The 5,803-nt window shown below is 38.8% G+C and overlaps 1 non-coding gene across 1 annotated transcript; it reads left to right on the forward strand.

The window, feature by feature from the left end:
* Window positions 1–3,249: 3,249 nt before the first annotated feature.
* Window positions 3,250–3,368, forward strand: LOC145405647 (5S ribosomal RNA). Its single transcript, XR_013898391.1, has one exon. It is a non-coding gene; the product is annotated as a 5S ribosomal RNA (ribosomal RNA).
* The last annotated feature ends 2,435 nt before the right edge of the window (window positions 3,369–5,803 follow it).

Here is a 5,803-nt window from a genome sequence, read left to right on the forward strand (position 1 = left end):
AGACGGCCTCGAAGTTGACCAACTAAATGAAACCTTCGCCAAGATACTAAAGACAGCAGCACCTGAAACAGGAAGGAAGTCAGTAAAGCAACAGAACACTAAACTTTCTAACGAAACGTAACTATTAATTCAGAAACATAGAGTCATGAAGGTAATATATAGTAGAGGTAAAAGTGAGGGAGTAGCACAAGAGACCATTAATATGAAAAAAGCAAGATGTGCGGAAGTTCAACATGCAGAAATTAAATGAGACCTTAAACAAGGTAACTAACGTAAAAACAGCAAAGAGGACACTCGTGATAGGAAAAAGTCAAATGTATGCTTTAACGAAATCCAGTGGTGAAATAACACATAGCAGGGAAGAAATATCAAAGCTGTGGAAGAAGTCAATGGTCATGTATACGAATACAACTCAGATGATGGACCATGCCAGTTTCTGAAAAAAAAAAAAAAAAAAAAAAAAAAAAAAAGCCATGACTGGAGAGAGAGAGAGAGAGAGAGAGAGAGAGAGAGAGAGAGAGAGAGAGAGAGAGAGAGAGAGAGAGAGAGAGAGAGAGAGATTGACAAGTATTAAAAGCAGACGAGCATCAGAAGGTATCACAACAGAATTAATCAGATGCAGTAAGGAGCGCCGTAGGAAAACTATCAAAACTCTTTACGAAATTCCTAAGAGTAGTTCGGAGTGGATTCCCAGCCATGGACCACATACATACAATAAACCAAATAACTGAGAAGACAAATGAGCACAGGAAACCTTTGTTTATGGCATTCATTGATTACAAGAAAGCCTGCGACTCGGTAGAAACATCTCTGGTATTGAGAGTAATTCGTAGACAGGGTGTAAATGGAACGGCCAGCATTAAGCTCGATGCAGACACTGGAAATATTCTGACAAAAAATGTGTGATGGAGGGTGATACTATCTCACCAAAACTGTTAGAAGTATTTAGGATGCTTCGCTGGGATAATAAAGGATTTAAACTAGGAGATAGATATATGAGGAACCTCAGATTCACAGTTCAAATCGTTTCCTTTAGTGAGGCAGGTCGACAGCTGCAAAACTTGATAGAAAACGTAAACATAGAAAACCTTTGTGTTGGACTGAAGATTAGTGAAATATTCGTATGAAAAAGACAAAACACTTGTTGAATGACTAAGTGGAAATTATGAAAGTAACAGTCCAGTATGAAATATAAGAATTAGTTGATGAATCTTTATTCCTAGGGGAGAGTGTATAGAGTAACACTGATTGGAACCCGAAATAAGAAGATATAAAGGGCTGGGTTGGAGGGTGTTTAGTTGACAAAACTGCATAATGAAAGGTCCCGTACCGATGTGTTTCATGCAAATCGTTTTTAATCAGTGCGTTCTCCCCGTAATGACATATGATTAAGAGACATGTGCAGTAACTGAGCCCCTGGAAAAAAAGGTTGAGAGGTACCCAGAGAGATATGGAAAGATCGATGTTAGGAACTATTCTGAGAGTTATGGAAGAATCAGCTTAGATTATAATACGGATTAAAGTTGATGATATAATAATATCAATTAAAAAGCAGCAATGTAGTGGGCAGGTCACATTTGCAGGAAACAGAACAAGTGGACAGGAAATTAACAAACCAGTAATTACGGATTCAAAGAGCAAAATGAAGACCAGGAACTAGGTGTTGTGATGAAACAGAAAATTCCATCAGGATATACCGGCTTCCAGAAACAAAAATAATAAGTCAGCGACAAAGACACAGAAGTCGCTACATGATTCAGGGATTTGGAATGGAAAGAATTAGCACAAGACCAAGATAACTGGAAACGTTTGGGAGAGACCCATGTCCTGATGCAGAATGTTACAAGTTGATGATGGTGATGATGAGGATGATGATATCGTATCGCCATCATCATCATCATTATCAGGGTCTGCAAGTTCACTGCTGAAGTAAGGCCTCTCCCGATCTTCACGAATTCCTTAACTGAGGTCATCTCTGCCAGAATTGGCTACAAACTTCTCTACCTCATCTCTCCACCTCCTGTCTAGCCCTTTCAGGCTACGCTTACAATCTCTTGGAATACAGTCAGTCTGCCTGTTCCTCCATCGGTTATCCCTTATTCTTGCCACATGACATGTCCACCTCCCTTTCTGTTCTTTTATAACTTCTATAATGTCTCTGACTTTAGTCCGCTGTCTCATCATATTTGATCATTTCTGTATCGTAAAGATATTGCCAACACTGACCTCTTCACTGCTCTTTGAGAGCGGAATAATTTATTTTCCGAAGATTGTTTTCAGTTTTCATGTCTCACAGCTGTACGTCATAGCTGGGTTTATACATCCGTAACATACATACTGGCAAGCTATTTTTCATGATGCCTCTACGTTTGTATATATATATATATATATATATATATATATATATATATATATATATATATATATATATATATATATATATATATATATAAACTACTGTCTCTTTTTCTTCCAAGGCAGTGTCAGTAATCTCTTCTATACTGCAGTTACATAGTCAGACCAAATAAACTTCCGCAAAGTTCTCTTGTGACTTTGGTGTTAAAAATCCTAAATATTTGTCATTACACCTACTTCATCAGTTAAACTTCTATGAACACTTAATGAATTATCATAGTACCATGTGAAAATAGTTTTTATTATTGGTATTACTGCTTGACATTTTTTTTTTTTTAACATTTTCGCCAGCCTAAGTTCATTAATGTTTTTTTTTTTTTCTGACATACAAAGCTTTTTACTGCATTAAATTACAAGCTACAACCAAATATTTTGATCAGATCACCCATTAAAAACACCAAATCAATTGGTCATGTATTCTGTCCCTTTTCTCAGTTGAACCCTGACGAGGTTATTAACTGGCGGTGGTTACAGAAGCTCTGAGAGTGTTAAATACGCTGGCACTACTTTGATCATTACCAGTCTCTTGATCGGGACAGCTCTACTGTTCTATACCAGCTTAAGGTAGACGATTTGTTCCACCTGACACTAAGTCATAGGAGCTTTTATGCTAAGGTGAGAAGATGACAGAATTAAACAGATCTCTTGATATTTAACCACTAGGGAGACTTGTTTATTGTAAGATGTAAAATCTGTTTGTGTTGGCTGGATAAACTTTTGCTTGGAGAAGTGTCTGATCTGGCTTTGGCACCTGTTTCTAAATTCAGGGACATGGTATTGGCTCCGTCAGATTGGTGAACCCTATATTAAGTGCATATCTATCTATCTATCTATGCCATCGGCCATACCACGTTGAGTACACCGCTTCCCGTCCGATCAGCGAAGTTAAGTAACGTTGGGTCTGGTTAGTACTTGGATGGGTGACCGCCTGGGAACACCAGATGCTGTTGGCATCCCTACGTGTCAAGTGGGGTTGGTGGAGGATTAGTGCCCCTCCCTGTAAAACAATTAACTCTAAGCCATTGGCCACCCCGTCTGGGATACATGGCGCCATGTCTGGCAATGAATGAATATATATATATATATATATATATTTACCTATTGGGTAGAAACAGGATTCAGGGGGCTTCAGTGGAGAGAGAGAATTGGAAGTGTGGCTCATTCAAAGGTGCAAGCTTGGTTTAGTATCTTGTTATAATGTTTAATGTGTGTGTGTGTGTGTGTGTGGCATAATGGTCATACATACGGAACCAGTCGCAACACTTGCTTAAAACTGAAAACATGAGTGCAAAGATAACTTAAGAGTCAGAGGCTATACCACACCCTTTGCCATGGAGTCCTCACCCTTTGTCTTATACGAATATTTAGAGCATCAGTTCACCAGCTTAAGCAGTTGAGGGCGTCATGGGAGGCGGCAAATTTTCGTCGTCTTGCACCTTACCTACCTAGCTCGTTGGCAGAATGTTTCATTATGCTAGGAAGAAGGAACCAAAGGCCATAAGCCGGCAATAACTGTTCCTTCCATGAGAAAAACAAAATACAAGAGAGAGCCAGATTCAAGTTCTGATCATTTCTAGATGCCTGGACACACTGCATTTGGAAGACTGGAGATCATAGCTAGCAGGAAATACAGACAGAGGGAGACAGTTCCAGAGCTGACCTGTTGAATAAATGAAGAACTGGGAGTAATGGTCAACTCTTGCATTAGAGAGTTGGAAAGAAAAGGGATGAGAGCTAGCTACTAGACGAGTGCCACGCGCCCGTCGTAGAGGTGGAAGAATGCAAGCAGACTGTTCAGAGGAGCAGTATGTATAAGACCTTACAGGGTAGTCCATGCATAGCGCTTCTCTTCCGCACTTCCCGGCTATTTCTTTGATGTTCAGTGAATAGCTCTTTCAAGGATAATTATAAGTCTTTAACCTGCATCACTTATTCATTTCCTACTCCTACTGCCACGTCCAAACCCACGCCATTAGATTTTGTCCCCACAACTAGTTAGATACCACCTGGGGCCGCATACTCAACTCTTTTAAAGGAGCCTTTTGTGCCAAAAGCGCCTTTACACAACGCCTTTTCGTGAAAGGCGCATACTCAAAAGCTCCGCTGTGTGCGGCCATATAGGAAAACATTCCTTGTTAGCGACTAAAGGGACCGGCAGGGTTGGGGAACTCTAGTGATCAAAAGGCGCCTTTGATGGAAAACAACTCATGGATGATAGGTGTGGTGTTCCTCGCTTCTGTTTATATAAATTACTGCCTCATTACCTTGTATGGTGTGGAATGGTTTGTATCAACAGTAGTTATTGGGTAGCAAGATGTCATATTCAAGTAATAATGACGTAAATGGGGAATATGTGTAGTATGATATCATATTTCAGTAATAACGATGTAAATGGAGTATATATGTAGTATGTGGAGAGAGTCAACTAGGCGGTAGAGGCACTTACTGTTGACTGCTGCTTCTTGCGTAAATGTAGCCATATGATACTTCACGCTGCAGCAATGTGTGTCCAATGTTACAGTTGTTTGTTCAATACATGTATGTATTAAATCCAGCGATATAATGAACAAGTCAGTGTGTTTTCAATTGGATCAATCATTTATAAAGAAAGCCTAAACCACCAGACTGAGCTGGAGGTACTCAACTGTACAGTAATTCAGTTAACAGTAATTAGATATATTCCTTTTTTATCCTTATAGTTTCTAATCTCCTGAAGTAAGTTAGATTGCCTATTCACAGGTATAATTTTATATCACAGATAATGTGTGAATAACGTCATTTTATGAAAACTCCGGTTCATTGGTGAAATGATTATTATTTAACTTAGGTTGGTCTGATCTCGGTTATAGTGATATAAATGCAGATTGTAGTTAGGTGAGGTTAATATACAATATTATTTATTTTGGAAGGGTTAGCTAAGGTTAGGTAATGTTAGAGTAATGTTAGATCTAACAGGTATAGGTTTCTTTAATAAAAGTTACTACTAGGTTGTGACAACTTTGACAGAGCATAATCTAACTTAATCTAATCTAATCAAACCTAGCCATAATTAACGAAACCTAACTTGAATTTAACAGATATCTAACCAAAATCATCCTGATCTAAAAATCCATTTCACAGATTGACAAGATATTTCACAAAAATACTATTTTCACAGGTTTTGTGTATCATTTCCTGTTTCTTGTTGTTATGGTTGCTAAGTGAGTACTCTAAAGAATGTGGTTAGGAACGAAGATTATGGCAGCCAACTTTGGTTTGGCTAGCACAGGTGACTTTTTAATTGGTCAGTCTTTACCCTTTACAATCCATTAAGCTTTAAGCCCAATCCTCATTGTATTCAGGGCATGGCACCTAACCTGGAGGTGCAGAGCCTCCTACAGTAACATGC

Source organism: Coenobita brevimanus, chromosome 67, assembly GCF_032717465.1.
Source record: "Coenobita brevimanus isolate Jiangsu-jjx chromosome 67, ASM3271746v2, whole genome shotgun sequence".
Classification (NCBI taxonomy): domain Eukaryota; kingdom Metazoa; phylum Arthropoda; class Malacostraca; order Decapoda; family Coenobitidae; genus Coenobita; species Coenobita brevimanus.